Below are 12,925 nucleotides of genomic sequence, written 5' to 3' on the forward strand. Positions count from 1 at the left end.
CTGTGGAAAACTGGCTGAATGTGAATGCATGATACCAAACATGGAAGTGGGTCTGTTGTGTATTGTCTGCACTACGATGAAATGTCTTTTCTAAGAAAGGGATCTCTGAGTTGCCCTCTGCCCCCTAATAGTTTTCTAATGCTTCTGTACCGTTTGTCACTTCCCCTGACTGCCAGCTGAAGTCTTTGAGGAGCATCACATTACATCTTTCTAATATTAGACCTTGTGATGCCTTTGCTCCAAATTCCTTACTCCTGCCTTAAATCAATTTTTTGATCTCCATCCTGAATCCCTCTGAGCAGGGCCCAGCTGGCCCTACCCATCCTGGACGAGGTTCAGATGGCATCTGTGCATGCTTTCCACACCTGGGGCCTGCCTGCCAGGCATTCCCCAGTCACAGCCTGGTCTCCTGGAGGCCTCCTGGGGAGATAAACAGAATCTGGAGGGCAGATGGGCCTCTGCCTCCCGGGCTGCCCTGGACAGAAGTATGGCCCTGACATTGGAGGGGTAATCACGTCCATGTGTAAGTTTGAAAATGTGAAATCACATGTGAAAGTGTGTGCAGAACATAATCAGATTTTAGATAAATGGACATTTCTGTGGGTCTGAAATGTTTTCAGATTGTTTCACAATTTTGTAAAGGTGCTATTTTTACACTCTTTGTGATTCTTGGGAAAACGTGTCGTAATCATCTGTGTGTTTTTCAGATCATATAAAAGTAAGTCATCACCTCTACTCCTGCTCTGTCAAAACCCACTCTTATTCCTAATCTTTATTAAAAGTGTCATCATTTACCCAAACAACAGTACTAAGAATATTGGAGACATTCTAGGCTCTGCTTTCTCTCATACCTCCTCCCCAACCAAGACATCATATCCTTTAAATTCTATTTCTTGAAGAAAATCTGCCCTTCTTCTGAATCCCTACTGCCTTAGTCTTACCTCAGAAACACTGCCATGGTCGAGACCCATTTTTGAGTTACATAGTACTTTGCTGGGGCACAGAATAGATGAAGAGACTAGTTTGAGTTTTCTCACAATTTGGCTTGTGTCAGATTATCTTTGTCTTCTTGCTAGGGTGACTAGAATAGCTATAGGATGGTCACAGAATGGAGAGTCAGGGTAGCATAGAGAATAAGAATGTGGGCTCTGGAGTCAGCCTGCTGAAGTTCAATGCCCAGCCTTGCCACTCTGTGACCTTGGGCAGGTAATAACATCGCTGCATCTCAGTTTTCTCCTGGGTCAAATGAGATGAGAACCATAGGCTTATTACAAGGATTAAATGAATGTCTTGCACAAAAGAGTAAGTACTCTGTAAGTGGTGGTTAAATCAAATGGTGGTCTAAGGGGATGCTGGGTCCCAACCTGTCTCTCACCATATCTGCCACAACTTGGGAACGCACCAGAGGTATGGCTTCTTCTCATGATTGGATGGTACTTCTGAAAGACCCAGAACCTGGATCAATATCTGCCCACAGGCTCTGGGGAGGAAGACTTAGAACACTGTTAGATTAGATTTGTATCTACACGAGGAGGGCAGGGGCCATGGACCCTGGGACCAGGCACACTATGTACCTATTGAGATGAATTGGTTCTGGAGAGCTGCCCAGGGGCTGATGCCAGTTGGGTGATACAACTATCATCTATTTATTAATTTGCTCATTTGTTTTTCCACATTTACTGTACATGTATGTCTTTTGTGTGCTAGGCACTTGGGCATACAAAGATGTGCAAAGAACCACAGATTATCAGGTAAAATCAGCAAATCATTTACACACATGGAGATCAAGATGAGATGAAGGCAGCCAGGGGTCCGAGTCAGAGAGACAAGGGCATTCAGTGTTTAGCAGTCCGATGGCTGTTCATCGTTCAGGAACGGAGCTCAGTGGTCCAGGAGCTCGAGATAAAACTCATGCTCAGGAGTGATAGAGATTCAGGCTGGAGATACTGGCCAGAATCTAGGCACAAGGCCCAGAGCAAGAGCTTATCTATGGGTCGGTCAACATGGGGAGGTGGTGCTGGTAGAGGGGGCGCTGGGGCCACAGGAAAGAACTTCGTGGGGATCCAGGTCCTAAGTGGGAGCCAAGAGAACACAGTCGTTCTGGTCTTGCTCTTGAGCTACCTGCTTCTGAGTCTGCGATGGTCACTTAAGTGCCTCAGTGAGCCAGCAGGGTGCTTTTTATGTTTTCCCCGGGTATGGCTTTGCTTAGAAATCAGGCAGGCTGAGCTGGCTGGAGCAAGTCTTGGATGAATACTTGCTTTCCATAAACCACGATTTTAGGGCCTGAACCACGGAGTAGGAAGAAAAGCAAAGTCTTTCTCTCCAGGAGGAGTTGCTGCTTTAACAGGAGAGGTATGGTCAGCACAAAAAAACCCCGAATGGATACATACCTCAGCACCCATCTCCGCCCTCCCTGCTGGCCCCCTCCCCATTTTATCAACATCACTACACACACAGCCACATACAGACCTGTTGCTTCATTAAGTGAACCTCCTAGAGGTAGCTCGGATTTAGTTTCCTAATAAAAAGGGTCTTAAATATTGCAGTTTTTGAAAGAAGGAAGAGACATGGTATCATATAAACAGTAGGTGTTTTTCACATTTTTTCCCCCTGTTTTGTGCTCTTACAGCACCCCTTTTATTTCTCAGTCTATTGTAGAACTTTTTTTAATATAAATGTATTTATTTATTTTTATTTTTGGCTGTATTGGGTCTTTGTTGCTGTACGCGGGCTTTCTCTAGTTGCGGCGAGCGGGGGCTACTCTTCGTTGCGGTGCATGGGCTTCTCATTGCGGTGGCTTCTCTTGTTGCGGAGCACGGGCTTCAGTAGTTGTGGCTCGTGGGCTCTAGAGTGCAGGCTCAGTGGTTGTGGCGCATGGGCTTAGCTGCTCCACGGCCTGTGGGATCTTCCCGTACCTGGGCTCGAACCCCTGTCCCCTGTTTCACATTCTTAATGTCCTAGACATGCTAGAACTTTCTGTTGTAGCCACCATTCTTAAAATCATCCCTGCTTGATTCTTTCACAAAGAGATTGTTCCTGGGTAAAAGTAATTTAAAACCCTAACCCAAGCGATTCGATTGTATGGCCCCTTCTGCTAAGTTTTATAAGGCTGAAAAATACATCAGCAGTGTACTTCTCTGCTTTATTTCTTGGGATGACTTTTATTTTAAGAGTATTTGGCAAAATGAAAACAACCTAATTCAGTGTCTCTTGCCTCGTTTTTAGAAAAAGTCATCACATCCTTTAAAAACATCTTTTTGGGTTTCTCTAAAACGCTTTTTTTAGTTTCCTAAAAAAAAAAAAAAAAAATCTTAGTCACCTCTGGTAGGCTCACTTAATGAACCCACGTGTAAGTATGGATGTGTGTGTAGTGATGCTGATAAAATGGGAAAAGTGGTCCAGCAGGAAGGACAAAGATGTGTCCTGATGTATGTGACCATTTGTGTCCATTTTGAGATGGCCACCCCTTCTGTGGAGTCAAAGACCTGCTAACCTCTGAGATTTATTCAGAGGGATTTTGCTGAAGAGCCAGGTGGGTGAGGGGGGCTGGCTTCAGCTCTCCCGGAGGAAGGAGTGTGGGGGGTAGAGCAGACTGAAGACATGTGTGAACTCCCTTGCTCACCTCACCTCTGCTGATCTGCCGCCACTGCTCCTAATTTGGGTCTCACAGTGAATTGTGGCTTTGCTTATGCCAGCCCTTTGAAGTGGAGAACTGTGTGGGTCTCTGGACTCCTTGGAAGTGAGGGTTCTGTGATGGCGCTTCAGTTAGAGACAGGGGGCCCTGCTTGTGGTGGAGAAGTCCCACCCGGGGTCGGGGTCGGAAATCAAGGAAGGCCGCCAAGATCGAACTATTCTGGGGTCTGAAAATAGGCTCCTCTGCGGAGAGACCCGCTCACAGGGGGCTGTGTTCCAGAAGAAGGTGGGGCTTTTGTGTTCCGCTTCGGAGTGAACCCACCTCTCGTCCAGGGTTTGACAAGGCTCACAATGCAGCCCCTGGCCCATCTGCCTGCAGCCCTGGCCCACTGTCCCTTTGATCCAGGTCACCTCTGAGCCCTCTCTGTTAACCAGCTCTTTAGCTAGCCAAGCTGAGTGGGTGGAGGGGATGACGCCCGGCATGGGTTTAAGCCTCTTTGAAGGCCTCGCCGAGCCTTTTACGGAGGCAGGAACCAGCCCCCTTTTCTCCCCTCCCCCAGAGAAACCAAATCCCGCCACGCCTTGCTTTTTTAAGGGAACGTTTCTATTTCTTTTTTCTTTGCGTCTTCTTCCCAAGGATATCTGGAGAAGGAAATGGGGAAGGGATGTAAAGGGTATGCACTTCCTCATTTCTCTTTGGATCGTAACTTTGGAGCAGCGGGTTCTCAAAGCCCTCTTGACAAAAGGATGTGAGGCGTGCCTTGCACCTGCCGCCGGTAGATGGCGCTCAGTCCCCACTCAGCCGCCCGGGGAGCCGAGACACCGGGCTGGGCTCTGCCGTCCAAACCGAAAACCGCTGTTACCCGTGCGAGCAAGAGGCAAACCTAGCATTTTATGCATTTCGAGAAAGAAAGCCTTTCTGTTTGGGTTCACTTCACATTCTCTGGAGATATGTTTGGAAACCCCCTCTGCCACTGAACTCATCACTATGGCCTTTTATTCACTTACAAAATGCTTCCCCAGAATCCCAGCTCAATTACCTTTTGTCTCCCCTCTGTCCTAATACTCCGGTTGAATGCAGGAAAAACAAAGCAGCAAGGTCAGATGTCCCCTTTCTCTCCCAGAAAGGTTTTTGTTGTTTTCCAGAACCAAATGGAATGAGTGGGCCTGCTACCCACGTATACCTGCTATGTGTGTGTCTCTATGTGTATATATTCCACAAACATTTACTTCTGCCCAAAGAAAAGAAATACATAAATGAATAAAAATAATTCTGTATATTGATATTTCTTTCCTTTGGGCAAAAGCAAACGTTTGTGGGCAGTGTTTTTACCACTCTTCTCAAAGCATATGCTTATAAGGCGTTTCAGAGGTCCAATATCTAAAAAACTATCAAGCACATCTGATGGTTAATCAGTTCCACAGCTAGGTACTGACTGCAGTGATGTGTGAAGTCTTATAGTCTGTGTTGTTGGGAGTACTTAGATGAGTAATTTCTTTATTCTCAAAGAACTTACCTCCTAGTCCTGGGAAAAAAGCCTTTGGACAACGGAGCCAAAGTATTGTGTGTGTGGATTTGAATATGTGCACATAGGCTGTGTGTGCATGTTCGCGTGTGTGCTGTATTCAGTCAAGATTGAGGTCTGGGGGCTGTTATCGACTTAGAGCGATATATCTAGATAACGATATATCTAGATAAGTAGATTTGGTTGCCTCAAAGCACCACGCCTGGGTTGAGCGGGTACTGAGCTCTATTGATGAAGATGTGAATTAGCTCCCAAAAGGTCTAAATTTACCTTAAATTCATAGAACGACTTACCTTTTCTAAAGTACTTTCACGTGCGTTATTTCGGGAATAGTCTTTTGCAAATATTTTATGTTGTGACTTACATTCAACAGTATAAGCAAGAGATGAACAGATACAGGCATTAAGGAACAATGCATGACCAGAACCCCAGAAGGCCAGCCATAGCTTCAACTATTTTGCTTTCTGTTGCCTGTATTCTTCCCCCAGAAAATATTTAGTGGATTTGAATGGAAAGGAAAAATTCCTCTGGTAGGAAATCTAGTGGACTCTGTGTGTGTGTGTGTGTGTGTGTGTGTGTGTGTGTGTGTGTGTGTGTGTGTGTGTGTAGGCGTGCGTGTGTGCTATTTAATGTCTTTCCAGAGGTCTTGGTCTGTTGCAGTAGCCTTGCCAATCCTTCAATTACTGTTTTCTTTCATGAGAAATTGTTACTGGAAGGCACTCACCCTTTTAGGGAGCTGTGAATGTGGTTATCATTGCCTGTTTCTAAGATAATTGGCCTGACTGCGTAGCCCTGGAAAAGTTACTTGAACGAAAGGAATGTGAAGGGGAGCCTGAGCTGCGTTCAAGACTCAATCTTGGCTGCGAGACCTGGCTGCCAACGTCAGCCATTGGCCTGGAGTAACCAAAGTGGATTGCAAGAGATACGAAACTGGAAAAGTCTATAAATAAGGCCATCTCAAAGGCAATGACCACTTGAGTTCTGACATTTCCTTGCAGAAAGATGTTTTTATTTTTGGACTGTAAAGTTACCCATTGGAACTTTCAGTGGTTCAAATCCAGTAGCCATAGAAAACTAGACCCTCCAGTGGGTCCCAATCCCTTCTGTAGAGGGGGCTCTGGAGATTCAAGATCTGAACGTTATCCAAGTCTGCAAGAGCAATGGAAGGGAGACAGAATGGGGAAAGGTTAATTTCAGGCATTAAATCAATGCAAAATTTTCTAACATCTATATTATTGGCGCTATCAATGGCCTTTGATGCCATTGATCAAAGAGTTGTGCTAATTCATTACAAGCTAACATGAAATGACTATGTTCTTAGCTCCTGGGGAGAAGCTAAAATACACTTTCTTTTAAAAGTGTAGGATCCTAGGGTGTTACAGGAGGCAATTAGTTTTTCTTTTTTCTTTTTTGTCCTTAAACTTCAGGCTGTCATGTTGCTTTCTGAAAAAGGAAGTTTTCACTAGAAAACCCCTTAGGATGCATTTCTGCGGCCATAACTGAAACCTGGTTACTAAAAAGGTTAAAGAGTCTTTCACTTGCTCAGGGCAAGAGTGTAATAATTCACAGAGGAAAATAGAGACCAGTGTTGTCATGAGATGAGTAACCCAATCAAGAACACCTAACTTGGGAATTCCCTGGTGGTCCAGTGGATAGGACTGCAGGCTTTCACTGCCGAGGGCCCAGGTTCAATCCCTGGAAAAAAAAAAACCCACCTAATTTGACAAAAGATTGCCCAGCCATTCCAAGATTTATGGAAAGCAAGTAAGTACTGTTGGAAAAATCAACTTAACAAATCAATGTTGCTCTTCTTCTATTTCTCATTTTCATTCCCCCCCCCGCCCCAACAACCTTCTCTTTGTGTGAAGCACTTGCAGGGTCACGGGATGATACAGGTTATATGGAAAGCATTGTCAGGATTGGAAATTATTTGAACTCGATGTGTTTTGAGGAGGTATTGCAAAGACTTGCTGCCCAAAGAGCTCCCTCCTTCCAGTCCCAGGCAGACTGTGAGGCAAGGTCCATGCCAGGCTGCCTTCCCGGAGCAGTGAGTTCTGTGGTTCGTTTTGCTGAACGTTTTTTCAGTGACTAGCAATTTAAGCTTGCCTCTGCAAGCTCCTATTTAATTTTTCAAAACGTTACTGTAAATCCAGGCAAATTGTACACTCCTTTTTCAAAGTTCTTTTTAGCCATGGGGACACAATTATAATCTTCTGCTGTATCCAACCACAACTATACAGGCATTAAAGAGAATTAGGCAGACCTGTAGACACTAACACGGAGAAACCTAAAAGATGTACTGTTAAGTGAAAAAAGCAACAGGCAGAAAAAATTGTTTAGGAAAAATTCTGTTATTTATGTCGACATATAGAAAAACAAGCAGAAGCATCTACAGCAAACTGTAAATTTGGTTACCTTTGGGGAGAAAACAGCAATGGGTGAGGGGTGAAAAATGGACTTGTACCTTTCACTCTCTATGCTTCTGTATCGCTTGAATCTTTTTTTTTGCTGTGATGTATTAATGAATTATTTCTGTAATAAGATAGTTTTTAAAGAGTGACTAAATATGGCCACAGTGCTTCAAACACACTGAGAAAAAACACCTATTTTTATCTTCTCCTTTGTGTCAGAGTATATACATAATATTTTTGTTGTTATATCATTTACTGTAGCACAGATAAGAAGGGGTTAAGCCATCTAGGTCATTTTTAAACGCCGGGATTCTTGCAATCAAGGCAATCAAAACCCACTTCCACCTTAGCCCTCTGCCACCATTCATCAAATAGGTCTTGTTCTGCTGGGAAGACAGTATTGTTTCACAAGTAGGAAAATACCCAGCTGCAAATGGTTTGTACAGAGCTGGGAAGAAATCTACTGAGAATTCCAGGAGAAGGAGGTCAGCGGTGTCCTGCTTCTACATGGGTTGCAGTGTGTGCTTTCTTTTTCTAGAGTGAAACCTCTGAATAGCCAGATGTCCCGGAGATGAATGAAAATTGTCCTGACATGCAGAGTGGGCCTTAGAAATGAGGGCTAAACAAATCCTCACGTGGAAGAAATAAGCATTGGGAATTCTCTTGGAATGAACAGGAAGTGGAATTCCAAAGGAGCCAGTCTGGGCTGCCCGCCGCCTTTCTGATTTAATTTGTGTTGTCTGAGCTTCGCCCTCATGCCTTGTAAAGTCTCACTTTGCTTCACTGTCTGTCACCAAATGACATTTTCAGAAGGTTGGGGGGATTCACCGCTGGCCTCGGTGCATGGGGTTCTTGGTGAGCGCAGGAGATGTTTTCTCTCTCTCTTTTCTCTTTCTTTCTAGCCATTCCAATCTCTCACCGTCCTTCAGTCAAAGCCTTCTGCACTACCTTTACCATGCATATTAGGCATATAAAGCATCATAAAAAAGGGACCTATAGCACCATAGTCCTTTAATTTTCCTGGGAAAGAGTAAAGCTGATTACTTTGTCAGTATCTAACTGAATCTTTTGTTTTGTTTGTTTTTATCTCCCTGAATATTATTGTGAGAGTCACAGGTTTGACCAGATCATTCCCTGGTATAGGTGGGAATAAGAACTGGTAGAGAAATGGGGGGAGGAAGTGGAGGGAATCACTCCTTTGTTAAGCTAGCCTCCTTTTGATGGGTTTGCTTATTTTTTTCCTTTATGGATTCCTATTGGGGGCTACACGGATATCAATGTGAAAATATCTTAAAAGGTGTGCTTGCTGTTAGGCACTGAAAACAGGCATAAACCATGACGAATTACCATCATTCTCCCACATATATCTTTACCAAAGTGCTTATAAAGCTCCCAGTTTCACACCTGAAAGGAGACTTTATTTTTTTAAACACCTTTATTAGAGTATAATTGCTTTACAATGGTGTGTTAGTTTCTGCTGTATAACAAAGTGAATCAGCTATACATATACATATATAAAAGGAGAGTTTAAACTCAACTAAGGTACACATGAAGATTATAGTTCAAGGAGTTGGGATATAAAATTCAGTGTGAACAGTTAAAGAAGCAAGGCTATTTAACTCACATAACAATTGTTATTATTCTCAAGGCTAGAGAGCCATAGTAGGAGACTTCTTATGGTGGGTCTGCTCAGACCGTGTTCACTTTCTTTAAGAACAGATACCCGTCTTCCCACTGCCAGCAGTCAGCCCTGGGTGCATCCTGTAGCTCCACCCGCCTCTCCCTGGCTGTGTTGAGTGACCAAAAGAATGGACACTTGGCCCAGGAATGCTCCACCCAGAGACTGGGTTAGGTTCTGTAACAGGGATTTTATTTTTGAAATACACCTGGCTGTATTTCGTCTTTTCGGCAGTCCTGTTTCCTTTTCTGAAGTCTTTCTGCTACTTTTACCCAGGGAAAGAGGAGGATAGAGAAAAAGCCTTTCTCGCCTCTCCAGGCTGACCAGTTCAGGTTCATGTACCCTGTAGAGAAGCCCTTTATTCATGTCACCAGAGCCACAAGGCACGTCTCAGGCAGTCGTGTAGAAATAACTGAGCAAGGGGTCAAGGCTTTTGGTCCTGAGCAGAGTGCTATAAGCTGATAGGGTGGCTGTGTGAGAAGTAGAAAATGTGCATGGGGGGACAGAGGTAGAAACAAACTTGGCCAGCGGATCAGTGCCTTTTTGCAAAAGTCAAAGACTTTTTTTCTCCAGACGGAGGCAGTATAATGCCAGGGCACAGGGCTTGGTGAGTATAACACAGACTGGATTTTGGGTCACATTTGCTCCTCTGACCAGAGGTCTGTGCGCAGTGCACATGTGCCTCAGCTGTACATAGAAGCCCTGTGCCTGAGGATCACTTCCTACAGTCTCTGCGTTCCAGCATGGTGTTTAGAAAGTGACTGATTTCCCAGGCTACTGAAGAAGGGGAGGAACGCTCAGGGAAGTGGTTGATGGGTAGAGGAACCAGCCACTTTGCACAAGGCACCCAGGGACTAGGCAGGACAGATTTCACAGAGAACTCGTGCAGGTGGCCAGGGCTATGGGAATACGTGTTTGAGAAGCATTTACCTGGGGCTCTCACTGGGTACTTGAATTCTCATCACTTCCTGGGCTTTGGAATTTGCTTTAATTGGAGCTCTCAATTTTCACACAAGGTGGATTTCACTGAATAGAAGTTATTTGGCCAGCATAATAGCAACTCTTATTCCCACAATTTGCTCTTCCGTTTAGACACAAGCTTCTCCTTTGTTTCTCTGTAACCAGATGTTTTCTGCAATGCTCCTGTTATGCAACGCATTGGTAATCAGTAGGCTTAGTCACTCACACCAACATGGTCAAAGTTACACTATGTTTTTGCAAGATCGATATACTATGATCTTCATCAGGGTTCCTGAATTCCTAAATCATCTGTTTTGATTAATTCATGGTGTTTCTAGTTACGGACTGACCATGTTAGTCCAGGCAAGCTCGAGGTACCAAAAATACAGTTTATTTGGGAATAGCAGAGTAATCCCAATTAACTGGGGACACTCAGGCTTCAGGGAGCAGCCGGGAGTCCCACGAGGGTTTAGGGCAGGTTGCTTTTACCCTTACGGAGTGCGAAAGAGGAACGGCCCCCGGGAGTCCACCCAGCAAGTTCATTGGCTCCAAGATGGGGAGAGATTGTTGGCGGCTGCCCATTGGTTGGAAGATGTTTCCATCTTACGTAAATCGGGCATTTACCGGAAGTCAGACTGTCAGCCTTTAAGGTTCCTTTTCCTGCGCGCAGTTCTCCATTTCTTATTCTTCATTTCTTATCCATTTGAGACTAAAATCCTTTCACAGACCTAGAACAGGCCTCGAGACAAAAATAATTGTTGTCAGGTAAGTTTGGAAAAGACTACGTATTTTTCTCTCTTCCTGTTGTCTTCTCTTTCATATTACTATTATCATATTAGAGTTTATGAAAATTGCTCGAATAGCCTTTTAAATTTAACTCTGAATGACCGAGACTTATTTAACTCAGAAACTATTTGTTCCTGTAGAACTGTTCCATGAAAACATTTTGTTCTAGATTTCGGCGTCTTGCATTGAAGATAACGAAAGAACATTTTGTTCTGGCCCTTTGAAAAAGCGGAATGCTTTCAGAAATGTTTATTTACCTATTTGGGAAATCATCTCTCCTTGTTTTAAGGCAGCTGACTCTGGGCTTCCCTCTTCTTAAGTGACCTAGGCTTATCTGGTTTTGGTTTTTAATGCTTCCTCTGTTTGAGTAAGTGATGATTGTTTACCATCCATTCTATTCTTTCAAATGACAAATAATTTAAAAAATATTTTTATCTTTTCCCTTATGCTCAGGTAGCCCTTTGCTATGTACAGAGTACTTTCACATTCATTATCTTATTGATCGTTCCTATGACACAGTCATTTTAAACAACCTTGCAAATAGTATTTAAAAATCATTAGGGCAATTAATATTCTATTTAGTCTGCAAAAATTTGAAATGGCTGACTCCTCTGTATCACAGAACTAAGAGGATATAAAATGTTGCCTGTAGCAAAAATGTTTAGAGCTTTTACTTAACCATAGATTGCTAAACTCCAGTGAAAACTAAAGGAAAGAAAGTTAAAGAGTGGGAGAGTTGTTTACTATTGTTATTGTTAGAAATAAACTGCCTCTAAAAAATTATGCTTCTCCTGATTTATTTTAGGTTCTGGTCATGTCATTTTGCAAGGCCATTATATACAATATATTCTCAAAGATTCTGGGATTCACGTCATGATATTCTCCAGTAACCCCCAGCAAATCAATATCTAAGTAGAAGTATTTTGTTTGCTATCTTAAATTTACCCAAAGCTTATGAGAGGAAATATTATTTTTAGAGTTGCTTTCTAGTTACACATTCTAGGATTTCTTAGTTGTTTTATTTTCCTGGTTTCTATTAGAAATATTAAATATTTGTTGAATGATTAAATAATGAGGTAAAAAATAATAATAATGAGGTAATAGTTAGCAAACTCCTGGAATTTATATCCCCTTTTTCATACCTTCCCTTTGATTTTTTTTTTTTTTTTTAATTTTTATTTATTTATTTATGGCTGTGTTGGATCTTCGTTTCTGTGCGAGGGCTTTCTCTAGTTGTGGCAAGTGGGGGCCACTCTTCATCGCGGTGCGCGGGCCTCTCACTATCGCGGCCTCTCTTGTTGCGGAGCACAGGCTCCAGACGCGCAGGCTCAGTAATTGTGGCTCACGGGCCTAGTTGCTCCACGGCATGTGGGATCTTCCCAGACCAGGGCTCGAACCCGTGTTCCCTGCATTAGCAGGCAGATTCTCAACCACTGCGCCACCAGGGAAGACCCGATATTTTTAATATATATACTTATGTTAAGTCTGAACCAGTTGTAGTCAGTTCTTAATGATTCCTATTGAATTTATATTATTTTTACAACTTTATTAAGGTATAATTGACAAACAATAAATTGCATATGGTTAAAGTACAATTGATGGTTTTGGACATACGTAAACACACATGAAAGGGTCACCACAATCAAGATAACAAACATTTTGTTTAACCCCCAAAAGTTGTCTTGTGCTGCTTTGCAGTCATCTCTCCGTTTCCCCTGTCCCCAAGCAACCGTTACTTGTTTTTTGTCCTTATAGTTTAGTTTGCATTTTCTAGAACTTCATACAAGTAGAATCATACAGCATATATGTACTTTTTTGTATCTGGCTTCTTTAACTCAGCATAAAGATTTTGAGGTTCATTACGTTATGTGTATCAATAGTTAATTTTTTAAAAAACATCTTTTGAGCATAAAAGGTAGTTTTGAGCATAT

General features: G+C 43.0%; 1 long non-coding RNA gene across 1 annotated transcript in view; it reads right to left on the minus strand.

Moving 5' to 3' along the window:
• The window catches only part of LOC309647509, a 346,359-nt gene that overhangs the window by 43,775 nt on the left and 289,659 nt on the right, over positions 1-12,925 (minus strand). The window lies entirely within an intron of this gene.

This window comes from Balaenoptera physalus (assembly GCF_965194825.1).
Source record: "Balaenoptera physalus genome assembly, chromosome: 18".
NCBI classification, from domain to species: Eukaryota; Metazoa; Chordata; class Mammalia; order Artiodactyla; family Balaenopteridae; genus Balaenoptera; species Balaenoptera physalus.